Genomic DNA, 16,811 nt, shown 5'->3' on the forward strand with positions numbered 1-16,811 from the left:
TGAGATATTCATCTAAGTCTGTTTAGGATGCAGCTGCAGAAAAGACAGCCTTAAACATAACTTCATATCTCTGTATTACCTGTGTTGTTGTTGTTGTTGTTCTTTTTTTGTTTGTTTGTTTGTTTGTTTGTTTGTTTTTAAATGTTGCACAATGATGAGGAAGTTTCATGACATTTTATGTATTGCCAATTTTTTTTTTTGCATAATAAGTGCTAGTTCAGCTTGTGGGTTGATTCATTTTCTGTTCTTTCCTGAGCAAGCGGCCTTGCTAGGAAACTTTATTAGTTTTCTTGGATGGGAAATAATTTTACTTACATCTTTTCCAGGACTTATGGACAGGGTGGGACAGGAGAAAACACTGAAATAGCATGGTCTATGGAGGGAAAATGTTTTGTTACTTTAAAAGCAGTGAACAACAAGAAAGACTGAAAATGTAATATGACTGGTCTGTCATGGTCTAGTTTGTGGTTGGTTGGTTTGTTTGTTTGTTTCTTGTTTGATTCTAAGGAGTAAAGTGCACAGCTCCTAATGAAAGCCTGCTGGGTTTAGGCACCCTTAAGTCTTAGCCTTCATTTTATCTTTTGGAATTAGAAAGTGGATGTGTGTAGCAGATGTTCCCAGACTGCTTTGCCTCATTGTAATTCCTACAATACTCAGTTCCTTATCTTTAACCCATTTCTGAAATCGATGGTGTCAAGCCTCTCTGGCTTCACATAATCTAATATGTTTTAAAAAATGATTTTTCTAGCCATCTTATTCTTTCTGCCTCACTTCTGCATCTTCCATCGACTTTAATTAAGCTTTCCTAGGGCTTGTGACCTTGGTGAGCTTTTAAAAATAAAGTGAACTGTGTTGCAAGGTGATTTTTTTCAATCTTTTTGTAGCCCTGCTGGAAATTTGCTTTGTGTGGTGTTTGAAAATAGAGGCTGTTCTTCTGGGATCATCATATGTGCATGAAGTGGTAACACTGAGAAACCTCAGTCTGCTCATTACTATGTAGTAGTAAATAGCTCATTTCTCTATAATTTATGGTTTGTCTTTTCTACCTCTTTAGGTCCTAACTATACACAATTGTTTTTAAGAGAATAAGTTCTTTCAGGCAGACAGTTTTGAAAGAGAACCTTTAAAAATAGGTTACAGTGCAAAAGACTAGAAGAAATGCCACACAGAGACCCTCAGCATGCTTTTTACCTTCCTTACCATTTATTTTTTTCCCCTAATAAAAATGGGAAGAATTACATCACTCTTCCTAATTCTATTTATAATTACATTGGGCTGGCTCTGTCAGTCATCTGAATAGGAGAATCTTGTCCTGATTTTCACTGCTACTGAATCTACATATAAATGCATACTGTTGTATTCTGGAAGGTTGAACACAAAACAACCCTGGACTTTTAGGTGTTAGGTCTACGGATAGTTTTACATACAGAATGGATGAATAGGGCTAAAAATTTAAAGGATTTTTTGTTTGCTAGTTTATTCTATTTTTTCTTGCTTTGAATAAGATTTTTCTTGTTTAGTTTCCATGCCTTGTGAATAGCATGAAATCTACAACCCTGTGCAGAACTTGATGCAGCTTTTTATCTGCTAGCCATTGCTGAGGCTTCTGCTCCTGCATTCATTGCTGAACTGGAGGAGTAGGCAGTGTGTGGGACCTGCCCATTGCTCGCCCTTTAGTGAAAATCGCTTGATGCTAAAGCAGCCACTTTGTTTGAGTAAACAAAGACAGTATTAGCTGGAACTGAACACACAGAGCAAACCCACAGTAGAAAAAAAGGCTTTTATAGATCTTATATAATAGAGTAAATAACACAAGAGAAATCTTAGTAAAAGCTGTCATTTTAGTATTAGGCTGAAGTAAACATTGGGATGAAGACTACGGTGTACCTTGGCCTAATGACCTGTAGCCAAAGAAGCACTTATTTGCTTTTGCTAAGAATATATTATGGGCTAGTCAGAACTTTTTAAGGCAGTAAGTGCCTTCCTTTTGAAAAAAACAAACAAACAAACAAAAACAAAAAAACCCAATCTCTTGTGAGATTATGCTTAGTGTTAGTAAAGACTAACCTTGAATTAAGCATGACCATCTGAAAAGCTGCTAAATTTAGCACTCCATAGGGAAATGGTTCATTTAAAACTTTTCTAATTAACAGTACACCTCAAATCATACACTAGTGTGATGTCACTTTCCATTTCAGCAGGACTTTAAATGTGAACAACATCAGATTTTTGTTACTTAGATTCCCTAGTAAATTCCCCAGCAAAGTGCATCACCTCCCTGCAGCAACACTGGTATTCTCCTTTGAGAACTCTAAGTGATGCCTCCATTCAGCAAAGTGTGATTCCTTTCTAACACAGCTACAACGATTTTGACATGCAAGAGCTCTATGCAGGTGTGTGCTCTGCTACCAATGAACTCGATGTCTCAACCATATTACGGCAGAGCTCTTTGTAGACACAGCCTCACTGCACAGGAGAGGATGAGTCACCACCATGAAATTAGGTCTGTGACTTCAACAAGTGCTAGATCAAGGCCTCACCCTGATTTTAAAGAGCATTGATTTAGTCATTTAGGTCAAATTTAATGTAAGATATTAATCATGCTGTAAAATTATTAACAGCAATGCCTTGCCATCTATGAAAAGTGACTGTTTCAAACAGCTATGACATTAAAGTCACACTACCTTTCTTTTTATAATGTTAGAAAAAAATGCTGACAGCAGAGAGGCTGCAAATTATTTTCCATGTGCATTTTTTTTTTTCTTCCCCATGTGAAGCACTTCTTGGTGCGTAAAATAATATTTGAATGTGTAAGACTGCAAGCCTTGAGACTTTGAAATAGACTTATGTTGAAAGGCTGGAGAGGATGAAGGGCCACTTCTCAGAAAAGCTTGAACATTCATCCTGAACTCCACATGGTAGATGCATCAGAAGGCTTTAAAGAATGTATCAGTGTTGCTCTGGATTCATCATCTCCTCTAATGTGAATATTTGACAAAATGGAGACTCTTGATACTAAGTTCTCACTCTGGTATACTGACCTTAAACATGGGGAAAATAGTCCCGGGATTCTGAAGCAACTCATGACAGTGCATGAATTCAAACTGATGCAAGCATGTTCAAGAACAACACAAATTTGCTTTAATAGTCTGTCTGATTAATATCTGTAACTGCAGAAAAGGGGCTCTGTATCTAGATTCCCAGGGATGCATATCTGTTATGCTACAATAAGTTTGGAGACAAAGTACACAAAGCCTCTTTGAAAGAAATTTATTCTTCAGCATTTTCTGTTTTTCTCTTTGACTCCACAGATGTCACGATCAACTTGCCACATCTATATTTCTTTGAAGAAACAGTTATCACTGTCAGATGAATATGTGTGTTTCATGAGTATTTATACATGCCGTACATCATCACTGTGTAACACATCTTCAGTATCTTCAGTCATTACTGCAGATATTTGCAGAATATCTGGATTTTTTTTAATTTTTTTTTTTTTTTTTTAATTGCAGTCAGTCACCTCTGACCAAAATATCCAAGAAGCACCATGTTGCTGGAAGGTCTTCCATCCTCCCCTATATGAAACATTGAGTGGGTGGAGAGTAACCAGCTGGGGAGACCAAAATGAGGGACAAAGCAAGGAGAGATTCTCAAAGAACAGAAGGTGAATATGGGATATGGTGATATGCTGCTAAGTACAGAGGGCTATAATTACCCAAGCTGTAACAGCAGAGTCAAGTTCCTGCAGCATATCCTGCAGTTATTTTATTTGTATTCAGTTCATGACCGAAGACCTTGACAGTGATGAGTTCAGTTATGGTAGGCATTGGACAAATGCATGCCATTCATGCAATTTCTGAACAACGTATAACCTAAACAACACAGCTGTTGGGTTATCCCGTTTTATAATTGTCATTAGCAGAAAAGTGCCTAAACAGCTTTAGGGATCTGTTTTAGGATGACTATCAAGGTCATATGGACATTCAGGGGCCACTCAGAACTGAGCTCATGGGCCCTATCAATAGTCTCATGCCTGATATATTTGCTGGAGTAAAGGCATCGCTGTAACTCCTCACATTCCTAAAAGAGTGTGAAAAGGGAAGGGCAGCTTTCACTTGTTGACATTGTAACAGCACATTAATTTTAAATCCTTAAAGGTGGAACAGTGTTTAGAAAATACTTAAGTACTGTTTATAAGTAGGTGATGACAAACAGACAACTTTCTTCCCAGTAGTGCTTCTCTGTGTTTTGATTCCTGGGCACACTCTAAAGATGTATTTTAAATTTTCTTTACAACCAGTACAACTGTCAACTGCTTTTAGTGGGGAGGACTGCAACTCCTGAATTTGCTGATGAACTGTCTGAGAATGAGCTTTTATCTCTTACAGTAATCATATGCATTTAAAAGATACAAGGGAAGCAAAATCGCTTAATGTGTCAAAAAGAACAATATCTGTGTAGGAAAATGCCAGTCATTGTAATATTATTAAACCTCAACCCCCTATCAGCCCTGCCAGTGGGGCAGAGGAGTTGTAAAATGAATCCTAAGACAGATTTGTCTTGGAACATAAATACTACCAATAAGCATCATTGTTACAGAGTTATTTAAATCTGAAGAGATTTCTTCCCGAATATTCTCCATAAGCTCACAGGCATCTTCTTTTTCATCTTATTGTTTCTCTTGTTATTTATGTAAGACAAAAAGAAATGCACTTGAGTGTATTGTTGAATCAGATAAAGGAATAATGCTTAGCTGTCCTAGAGTGATTAGTCAGCTATGTATAAAGTAATGTCAGTCCAGTGGGCCACTCAAGTCTTTCCTTATTTATTCAGTCGCTGCTGGCTTTAGCTGGTCTGAAAACCCTGGTGGTTTTTCATATGGTTTTACTTTTTGTGTGTATGTTGAGGGTACCAGGGTTGCTGTTTTTTTTTGGTTTTTTTTGTTTTTTTTGTTTTTTCTGTTTGTTTGTCTGTATGATTTTTGATGAAGTTCTGTTCTTCCTGTCCCCAGACAACACGAACCAGTTGCCAACTCATACTGCTATTTATTGTTTCAGTTAAGGCCAAAGATCATCTCTCCAGAGGCTCTTGGGGCAAATTTATCTTACTGATGTTAGAGGATGTTAAGAAGGTAACCTGTTTATGACAGAACTTTCCTCTTTAAATTTCTGCTGCTGCTCTTTTAAGTACTGCTACAATTACATTAAATACAATGAGTGGGTGTACTTGATCTCCCATCCCTGACTTACTTCACTCACTTTTTCTTTTGGCTTCCAACTCTCACTGTGACGGTAGTTTAGATCAGTTAAATATGTATTTCAGTCTGCTCAGTAAGGAATATATGTCCCTTCCATAGAAAATCTGTCACATGTAAGAAAGAATTTGAACCAGTGTATTTCTCTAAGATTTGATGCTTTCTTCAATGCAGTTCTATCCAGACTACGTTTTCTGTGCAAGGAGGATGTCTTGGTAAACAAGAATTTCTTGCTCAAATATACTGTGTTTTTAGTGTGTGTTTGGTGGGTTGTTTTTTTTTTGTTGTTGTTGTTGTTGTTTTTGTGTGTGTGTGTGTCAGTTTGTTAATGCAAGTAGGTGTATTGGGTCATGGAATTTTCTCATTTCACAAACCTGAAAGGAAACTCAAGCTGTCAAAATGCAATAGAAATGCAAGACAGGCAGTCTTCTCATATGAGTGGGAATTGAGGTGCACTGACTGATTGCATCCGAAGAGGCAATGTATACTGCTTAATGCTTTTGAAGGCTGACCATTTGAGATCTGTCCTTCAAGGTTACATTTTTTTTTGTTCCTGCTCCAATTACACTTGCTTAAGAGAGAGGGGAAGTAAAAAGACAGAACAAATGGCCCATAACAGGTTTCTGGTTGATAGCACAGATTCAGGGGATCTTGTTATAGTGAACAGATATTACTTTCCAATAGTTCTGCAATAAAATTTCGCTGTCAGCAAGAATCCATATTTTTACTGAAAAATAAACCAAGATTGTTTAGCCAGATGTATTACAATAAACCTTGGAGTGTAACTTGGGAAGAACACATGGCTAGTAAAGAAACAAGTCTGTAAGATAAATGTATTTATTGCCAGTTGGTATAGCGCAGGTTTTTATGTACTGCATCAACTTAAATTTTATGTAAAAACAACAAGAACAACAAAGCACTTTTAAAGTAGTAATTTAAAAAAAAAAAAAAAAAAAAAAAAAAAGACAGAGAAAGAGAAAAAAGAGAGGAGGTGAACTGATTAGTCTATGCTAATTAGTTGAGATCTGTCTTGCTGCAGGCATGTTTAACATTGGAGAACGACAGTGCAGTTGTGCAGTCAATGGAGTTGTGAAGTTAATGTGCATTTCCAGAGCTGCAGAAAAATAAAATATATGATCACTCCCTAAAGCGATTAGTTTTAAACTGACTGATATGGTTACTACATTTTCTATTAGATACAAATCTCAGAGATAAAATTAGCCTAATTTGTCACAGTTTTTAAGATTTGGGGATTTTGTACACAACTTTGAGTTTCTACATAAATCATCTACTACATATCTAAACACAGTACATAATTTTCTCCTCTCTTTCTTTCCTTTAGTGTAGTATGAGTTCAGTACTTCTCCAACAAGTGCAAGACTTTAATTTTTTTTTTTTTTTTTTTTCCCTTTCTGAAAATTCTGGCCACTCCAGTCAGTCATCGGAGAGTATCAAGGCAGCTGGTTCCAAAGTAAGTTGCACATTTGGCCTGTGTGCTGATTTTTTTTATTTTTTTTTTTTAATCTTCTCTTCTCTTCTCTTCTCTTCTCTTCTCTTCTCTTCTCTTCTCTTCTCTTCTCTTCTCTTCTCTTCTCTTCTCTTCTCTTCTCTTCTCTTCTCTTCTCTTCTCTTCTCTTCTCTTCTCTTCTCTTCTCTTCTCTTCTCTTCTCTTCTCTTCTCTTCTCTTCTCTTCTCTTCTCTTCTCTTCTCTTCTCTTCTCCTCTCCTCTCCTCTCCTCTCCTCTCCTCTCCTCTCCTCTCCTCTCCTCTCCTCTCCTCTCCTCTCCTCTCCTCTCCTCTCCTCTCCTCTCCTCTCCTCTCCTCTCCTCTCCTCTCCTCTCCTCTCCTCTCCTCTCCTCTCCTCTCCTCTCCTCTCCTCTCCTCTCCTCTCCTCTCCTCTCCTCTCCTCTCCTCTCCTCTCCTCTCCTCTCCTCTCCTCTCCTCTCCTCTCCTCTCCTCTCCTCTCCTCTCCTCTCCTCTCCTCTCCTCTCCTCTCCTCTCCTCTCCTCTCCTCTCCTCTCCTCTCCTCTCCTCTCCTCTCCTCTCCTCTCCTCTCCTCTCCTCTCCTCTCCTCTCCTCTCCTCTCCTCTCCTCTCCTCTCCTCTCCTCTCCTCTCCTCTCCTCTCCTCTCCTCTCCTCTCCTCTCCTCTCCTCTCCTCTCCTCTCCTCTCCTCTCCTCTTCTCTCCTCTCCTCTCCTCTCCTCTCCTCTCCTCTCCTCTCCTCTCCTCTCCTCTCCTCTCCTATTCTCTCTCTTCTCTTTCCTCCCCTCCCCTCCCCTTCCCCTCCCACCCCCCCCTCCCCCTTAGTACTATGTACTAAGACAGGAAAGCAAAATGGCCTTGCTCCAATCTCTCAGCAACAACCAAAACAATGGTGTGCTGTTAGCACTGTCTCAACAGAAAACAGAACAGTAAGTTAAAGGCAAATCCATTCATGCAGTGACCAAGCAAGGGAGTTATCTTAACTGGCACTGTGCACTGGATGCTGCTACAAATGAAGTGAGATGCTAGAAACAAAGCTATTCCCATTAATCATCTTAATGATGATACTGGTGATGATGATTCTCATCATGAAAGTGATTGCCTGCATTCAAAAGGTCGAAACCTGCTTTTATTGAGTTCAGACGCAGCTCTGACAAGGGTTGAAGTTAGCTGGTAACATTAGTTGGTATTCGCAGTATAGCAGGAGTAAGTACACTTTTATACACCCCTTGCCCCCCCCCCCTCTCCTTCTTTCCCGTTTTAAATCACCAATTAATTTCAGCAATTACTCTTCCTCCTTTTTAGTTTATTGCTTGGATACCACTAAGGCCACCTTTGCACCAGTGTTGCAGTAGCAGTATCAGTTTAATTAGAAGCTTTCTGTATGACTCCCACAAACCCAACTGATTACTGACATGGGGAAACTACTGGAGCAAGAAAGTTATATGAGGATAGAAGTGAGGGAGACTTTTAAGGCTAGAGCCTTAAAAAGCTTAAGCTAAAGGAGTATTTGCAGAGACATCTAAAGATGCCAGTCCTATTGAGCAAAACTGACTTATAAGTAGGCTACAAATATTCTGCCTTTGAACTGCTTCAGCATCATTTTCAGTGAGTTCATATCCCTGTGCAGCGGCAGTCATGCATCCGTTCAGCTCATGCCCAGAGAAGATCAGTCTCTGTACTGTTATATGTGTACAGGGGTGGCCTTGCCACAAACTGGATGAGAAACAGCACATTTCAGTTTGAATCAAACTTCACACCACTGCAGCTTCCTGGCTGGATCTGGCTTGCTTCTAATTGATTTCGAGAATATACTGCTAGAATTAGTTCCCACTGGGAAATGAGTTCTGCTGACTGATCTCATTGGTCAGAGTAAAATAATGTGCAGTATAAAATATATGTAGTGTGAAAAGCTACAAAGCAATTAAAGAACAAGGGTGTTTTCAATGAAAACCAGCAGAGAAGAAATATTTATCTTCTGTCATTTTTCATAAAATTGAATATGCTGTAATTGAGATTTTTTTTAATTTGCTGTTTTATGAAGTAAATTGTATAACATTAATTTATTTTTAACTCATGTTTAAATCTTTTTTAAATTAAAAAAAAAAAAAAAGACTGGACAGGCAAGTAGCTGAAAATCTTGCTCATGGTGGTTGGAGAGCCATATGAAAGTCTTCATTACGGACAGCATTCAGTTTGGATAAAAATCTAGGCATGCCAGTATTTTCACATGTATGTGAAAAGGCACCTAAGGTCAGAGTAGACCATTCTGATCAGAGCTTGATCTCCTGTCTACAACATGTATCACAAAACCCTAAGAAGATTATATTTTCATCTCGCTGTATTCAGATCACCTTGACCAGCTGAATGTGAATATTCAAGATCTGTGACACTGCAGGAAAATATGCTGTAATTTAGAAACTATATCCATCAAGTCAGACGGTTAATTAGTCTGAGTTTAATGTGATATTTTCAGTAGAATCAATCAACATAGCATTGCTGTTCTTTAATACATATGCTTCATACTCGTCCTATGTGTTTAAGAACATCTTGAGAATGGCTTATGCTGACCTAATTACTGCAGTGGAAAAATTCACCATTCCAAATATGTTTGTTTTGCTTATCTTGGATTTTTCACTTGAGACCCATACAGGTCAAACACATCTATCATGAGACTCCTGTTCTCTTCAAAGACATGAAATCTATATAGGTCGCTCTGAAATTAGTGCCTTCTATTTATTTCCATGGAAACTACAACAGATTAAAAAGTATAATAACATTCTTTGATGGAGAAAATTCTTAACTACAAAATGTTATTTTTCAATGTAGTTACCACCATTAGCTATGCATTGCTTGCAATGAACAATTGTCTGCATGCCACACTTAACAAAATGTGCATGGCTGTCTAGAACATGGCTTGCCATTCGTATTGCTGTCACCACAGCTGAAATGCACCACTTACTGCCTCACCGTGCACACATCCACTGTTCAGCCTTCAGAAACTTTCAAGAAGTATTGCTGAATGTCAGTGATTGCTGTTTTTTCTGCATGGAGGAATTCAATAACATGTCAATGACACTTCCATGTTAGATGCCTTTTTGTCAGACTGTCCCTCTCTGCCATTTGTCACATAGCAACAAAATATAATGGAATATTGGTGGAAAGGTTCAACCTGTGTTACCATACCACCAACATATGACTCTGATATCACAGGCCAACATAAGAAAATAGGAGACATCACTTCTAGAGCAGCCATCATGCATAAAATGCATAACCAAATACTAATTTTTGGCATGAAAAAGAGGGTAAGCAAGTCATAATTACCAATATCTTTCTTGTACTTTTTCCTTCTTGTTTCCTGGAAGTGAAATCAATCAGAGAAGAATAATTTTACATGTGGCATAGATTAAATATATTGACTAGATGATGAATTGCAGCTAAGATCCTCTCACTCAATCAGTTTCTGAAGCCAATTCTACTACTACTTGTTCTTTTAAAATTTTATTTGGATCATTATATTTTAGAATTTCCTATCTGAAAACCATTCTAGGAAACATCTGTGAAGAATGCTATATTAAGTCAGATGAGGGAGGAGGACATTCTTTTTTTCTTGACTGTTTAGCATTCTGTCAATGGTTTACAGGCTGGTCTTGCCCAGTTCCGTGACTAGTGAGGTGGAGGGATTTCATGAAATCTGTGCCTCTGGAAAAGGGAAACAGGGGACCCCAAAATAATTAAAAACAGTGGCAACGATCTGAGGAGAAACAAACTAATTTACTAAATATGGTATCATTATACAAGATAACACAGTATAATACAATATAATTAGAATTGAAGCTAATAAATCAAATATAATGAAAGAGTACCTGCGAGCTGCAGGTCTAACAGTAATACTGAAGTGATGTGCACAGTCGGGACAGGCAGCAATGAGGAGAGATGAAGGAAAAGAGTGATGAAGAGAAAAGCTGGATCGGGAGACCTTGCCAGGAGTTCTATCTCCTCTTTGACTGCAAAGCCCCCTGGGTAATGTAGTTCTTCTTCTCTTCTGGACAGGTACTGGAGCATTAACACTTTAACTCCCAGTGCATTACATGATGTTATGATGAGGAATACCAGTAACCAAAAATCATAAAACCATGACACTCTGCTTAGTCTTTAATGTTCCAAGTGTGGGAAAATATAATTTAGACAATTTGTGTGTGTGTGTGTGTGTGTGTGTGCATGTGTTTTGTTTGTTCATTTGTTTTGCTTTTTACCATTCAAGACTAATGTGGGAGCTTGTCTGTACTGGAAGATGACATAATGGTGAAGTGCCCTTGGCTAAAAGCTGTGGTATATACACAGATAGTTGAGTTACCTCTTGGTCAAGCTCAGACACCTGAGGAAAAGTGATAGGCTAGCTTTGACAGTGTCAGAAAGGATTGATGGCTTTTATGTCTACTTAGGGCCTACAGCAGGGATGACCTAGTTAACAAGAGTGCCTAAGTTTAACCACATTAGCACATCACATCTGTGTGAGGAAAACAAGCAGATCCGCCTGAACTAATCATATTAACTCTGTTGACAGTCTTCACTGTACCGTGAGGGTTTTTCAGCTTTGTCACTTTGCCAGTGGGGTTGCATGTGGGGCTCGCGATAGCGTGAATCAGGCTCTCTTTGGGCTTGTCAAGAGTGTGGTAGATTACTCTTGCAATTTCCTCTTTCAGCTGTACTTGCAGAGAACTTCTCCAACAGCTAGATGCTATTTTTAAGCAGCCACAAGGAACTGATTTATCTGTCAGTATAGGAGAATATGCTTTGCAAAGCAGTAAGCTACATATCTGGGTCACACACAGTATCACATGAGGAAACTATGTTCAGTTCCATCACGAATTAGGCAGTTATCAAGTGTTGTTTTTTGGCAAAGAAAAAAGAATCCCAAAACAGTAGGGAAAGAGCGTTCGTTGGGTTAAAAGTCATTGTATGATACGCTAGACAACCATACTTTGAAGAATACCTTTAGAATTAAAGAAATTATTCCATTATTTTTAATGATAAAAGAAAAGTGTGCAGTTATTCATTGATTGAAGCTTTGTTATGAACACAAATGACAGGACTAGGTACCCTAAGTCCTTCCCTAAGCCACGCTGGCTTACATATATGATTAGTATAATTTCAAAAGTATTTGGACATGGGATTGAGAGAGAATTAGCTTTCTCTGTGGTAGAAAAGCAATCTTTGCATCTTTGGTGAGGTCTGAGAAAGGCAAGCTTGTTTGTTCTGTCATGTGTCTTGAATAACTTCACAGTAAAATGAATTTGCAAAGCATTGGCTGTATGATCTCACAAAAAGAACAGTGTCCTTCAGCTTTCCCTAAGTTTATGATGTTAGGCTTGGAATGTTTTGTTGGTGCAGCAGAGAGAGGTCTTGTTTGGGGACTGGTTCTGGCTGTCACAGGAACTTCAGCATCAGATCAGCTGCTGTCAGCTCCATGTTAGCAGATCATTTGATGAAAACCAGAAAGATTTACCCTCCACTCTGCAGCGTTCAGTAACCTGTGTGGTACTGCCAATGGGTGGTAGTGTTTGTGATAAATGAAATAATATATTTTATATCTTCAGCAACAGTTTCTACATCATTGCGCAGCAAGCAGACAAAATACGCTTTCTAAGACTTTGTAGGAAGTGAAGAATAAAGACAGGAACATGGAATAGATTTAAAAAATTAACAAATGAACAGTAAATCAATTCATTTGTTGCAAATATGAAAATTTAGCTTTCAAGGAGGCTGTTGTATACAGGAATGACCAAGTCAACTCTGATTCATTTGTCTGATGCAATATATTTTTAAGGTTTTGACAGCATAACCCTTTAATGGTGATAAATAATTATTCCTAGGCAGTCCAGACATCTCAGAAACAAGTCTAGGTCAGGATCAATCAGTACTGCTGAATTCTTCTAAAGCAGTTTCTGGTAAACTCCATTATGATGGTATTCCTAAATTAAAGTTTTAAGTTAGTGGTTTTTAAATGACAATGTATGAGTGAAAGAAGAAAAATCTCTCTTTTCTTTGCTGAGGACTTGTTGATCAGGGTGTTTTTGATGTGGATAGACTGGGATTAGAAGGTGAGGCAGTGCTGGTAAAGCTTTGGCAGAAAGTACAGACAATACAAACCAGAAGCAGAGGGAACTCATGACTTTACTTTTCTGGACCTTGCTACAGCATGGGAGTAGTGGCAGCATTGGCATGGTCCGAACACAACTACCTATCTGAAAACAGAGGGCCAAATCAGGGGATGCTGAGATCCTGAGTCTGATGAAGTCCCATCATTGTGATATGTTTGCCCATCATGGCAGGGCTGGTGTATTACAGACACCACATGCCTCAGAAGAATACGGAGCTGTCTAATTAGAAGCTCTCTAACAGGCAGGTAGAAAAGGAACAGAATGATGTAAGAAAAATGTGTAAGAAATTCCCTTTTTTCCCCTCTCCTGGTCAATCTAACTACATTCTTGTTCAAAAGAGCACAGTGTTTTATTGTGTCAAGCTTTTTGGTTCTAAAGAGATTTGTTAAACATCACTATGCATTTTATTATATCTATCTTTATAATGAAGTATTTGACTGAACTAAGGCTCTGGTTGTTTTTTGTGGGTTTTGTTTTGTTTTGTTTTGTAAGACTTATCTTTCTGAATCTTAGCCAAGTTTTTTTTAACACTATTTAGTTCTGTGAGGGTTTGTTGTCTGTTTCCCTCAAATAGCAAACATATTAAGATGAACTGATGTGTGCCTTATGTTATTTATCTGAATACTATACAAGAATGTACTTCTTGAGATACCAATTAGAATCTCATGTTTTGCAAAGTTAAAAGATACAATCTTGTTCTGTCATTCCAAATGCACCTACACAGTACTATTTGTGCTTGCTGGATTGAGAAGACAGTATCTGGTTTACATGGTATTGAATAACTTCCGAAGTAATGGGATTCAGTTTGTTCTCTTTCTGAGTTTTGCATGCCAGGAGAATTAATATGGTTACATGAGGAAATTCTAATCCAGGCATCTGTCATGAAATACATGGAATACAGTATGTCATTTGTGTTTTGATAATTTGATAATGAATAATCATACTTTAATTTGAAAGTAAAACTATTTTACATTTTTCATTTGTGGAGGAGCAGGGCTATGATTAGATAAAAAGGAAATAATGTAACATTACTAACAAATTAGAAAACTTTGGATTCATATTTTGTCAGTGAGTTACACTTCTGCTCTTACATTTTCATCATAATCTAGCCAAGCATCCTCATGATGATCAAGAAATGGGCTTCATGCCCCATTTTCTGGGAGTGAAACTTTGCACCTCGGACATGTTGCAGGTCTCCAAATTATCTCTGGCTCCCTTTAAGAGATTCAAGCACCTCATTTTCTCAACCTCTTACATTTGCCTCAGTAAAAGTTTATGCTGGAGTCAGCATGTGGAACAGCTTGGATGGAGAACTGTATGTCTTTCCAGTGCTTTTATGCAGATATGTAAAAATCTCCATCTGTCAATATGCATTGATATCTACTGGCCAGTTCTGTTGCTTAGAATGTAAAAACTACAGCTATGATTAACCTGTATATATAAAATCTTACATTCAGATTCTGAAATTCATAGAATATAAAATATAGTTTCACCAATTCACTTTTGCTTTCACATCGTATATGTGTTACAAACCGAAAGTCTCTGTTTAACTTGGATGTAACTGTTCCTATTTATAAGTATTTTGGAATTTGTAAATTCACAGACAATTACATAAATCTGGTGTCAACCCTTAAAACTCCCCAGAGGCAGAGGGTAAAAAAGTTTTTTTGTTATGATTTTTTTTTTAATTTTCTTTTATTAAGAATATAATGTCTACTCTGGAAGTTTGTGGTACGTTAAAGCAGATCTCTGAAAGCTTTTCCAGAAAATTTTTACTGAAGTTAAAAAATATACTTCTAGGATATGAATGAGATTTCAGGGTAGTGGACGCACTTGAGGTGAGTGTTTTTATCACAGAATGAATATGAGCTGCTTTATCTCCAGCTCAGCATGTTTTGATGTAATTACATGACTTAGGAAACCTTGTGAAGTGGTGCTGAACTTGTAAATTTCATTCATTTTCTTCTTTCCTTTCCCTGTCCCTTTCTCTTTCCTTTTGTGATTTGTGATGACTAGTGCATACACATCTCAAGTTGTAATAGTATTTATATTGTTAGTGACCATAGATTATTTTATTATAAAAAGAATTGTACTGTTATAAATTACAGGTAGATAGTATTACAAAGATAGAACAATAATTTAAATAGCCAGAATAAGAGTGTCTGAAATAGTGCCAGGGCAAAAATCCATTACATGTATTCATGTCCACTTTTAAACACCATGTAAATTGTTTCTTCTTAACAAAGTGCAGTGTTCAGAATTTTTCACTCCAATTCATTCTGTCCTGGAATCCTTTTATTTAAAGCAGAGATTATTCAAAACTTTTGTATATGACACTGTAAATATGCGTATTTTATATTTAATAGCTTAATTTCACTGTGTAAAGTATACTTACATATCAAGTATAGGAAAAAAAGAAACACACACACAACAGCAATCTTTCATTAGCAAAAAGAAAGAAAAACATTAATTTCAAGAAAGAATATCACTTTCAGGTTAAAGCAAGAACAAAATGAAGGTGGCTGGACATACAATTAGTGCTCTCCTGTGGAATTCTCTATTGTGAGCATTTACCTTAATAGCCTAAATTTCTATTCCCATAATTGCTACTCAAGCGTAGTGTACCTGGCAATTATTGCAGTTTGATCCAGCAAAAGATGGCTTCATAGAGACAGTGAGTTATGTGAGTTTTTCTTATAGAAACTGTAATGTAATTTGGGTTAAAAGATTATGCATCCATGGAGAAATCCTATTGTTCACTGTTTCTCAGGAAAAATTTCATTGTTTTTTCATTGTCCCTTCAAGAAGCCTATATTTTTCTTATCATTCCAAAGTTCCACACGCTAACTGTGTAACATTTATCGACAGTTTTATGTTCTGGCTAGAATATATCAGAAGCATATCTTGAAGTCTCTGCTTCAGATCTCATTGGCAGAGGTGGCTGTGGGGTTCCCAGAAAGCTTTAGTGACTGATCTTCTCAGAGGTACACTAACTGGTACTGCAGTTACACCAATAGGAACTTAAGCTCTCTGAAAATCAGGTTTCTACCAATACATGAAAGCATTCCTCTCAGTAGAAGGAGAATTTGTTTCCTACCGGTGAGCTGAGGACTCAGAATGTCCCCTGCTAACTGATGGTTTTATCTGCAGCCAAAAGGCAGAGCACAAGAAAGGATGTGAGGCTTGTCTGCAGGGTCCATCTGTGCCTCTAAACATCACCAGTTTTGGGTGCTGCTCAGGACCTGGGGTAACTTCAGGTCTTTCCAGAAAGCTACCAAATGTGAAGAATCCAACAGTGAGGATGAAAAAGGCATTGCCTTATCCCTGGTTTTAGTGGAAAGAGGCCGGGCTACTTTTTGATGACCCAAACCTTCTGGATCCTCCTGAAAACCAGACAGATCTATGCTGCCATTTGCTTCTCAGACTAAGCAATATGTTTTTGCTCCAGGCATCTCATTATAGTGAAAAAAAAAAATAAAAATAAAATGAGCTGAAGGTATTTTGAAAAAGGTAATCTGAAGCCAGGAGAGCCACTCAGGGATGTAATTATTGACTTAACTGTCAATGTAACTAACTCTTATATATTAAAACTGTATGCCTTCTGAGTCCACAGCCTTCCTACTACTGAACTGGATTCTAAGTGGGTGATCAGATTTATTTTCAAGTGGAATTTTACCACAGCAATTCTAGAAAGTTGATATTAAAAAAGAAAACAGATTTTTCCCAAACCTGTGCTTAGTAATTGTAGTCTTCCTGGTGCTGAAGTATTGGTTTAACTCCCTTTTACTGCTCAATTCCTCTTTCTTTTGTGCGATTAACTTCAAATAATTCCCATGCTAACATCTTTGAACAGTTTCATAGTAATTAAGATGACACTGTATAGTTTGTCCTCTAGGCTTGCAAACTGTGTTC

General features: G+C 37.6%; 1 long non-coding RNA gene across 1 annotated transcript in view; it reads left to right on the forward strand.

Moving 5' to 3' along the window:
• Positions 1–1,211: 1,211 nt before the first annotated feature.
• Positions 1,212–16,811, forward strand: part of LOC107322263 (uncharacterized) — a 78,480-nt gene continuing 62,880 nt past the window's right edge. Inside the window, exons 1-2 of the long non-coding RNA XR_001558877.3 lie at positions 1,212–5,131; positions 6,689–6,725. This is a non-coding gene — a long non-coding RNA (uncharacterized LOC107322263). The remainder of the gene's footprint in view (positions 5,132–6,688; positions 6,726–16,811) is intronic.

The sequence above is a fragment of the Coturnix japonica genome, chromosome 1, assembly GCF_054131305.1.
Source record: "Coturnix japonica strain WE chromosome 1, WE-NBRP24, whole genome shotgun sequence".
Classification (NCBI taxonomy): Eukaryota; Metazoa; Chordata; class Aves; order Galliformes; family Phasianidae; genus Coturnix; species Coturnix japonica.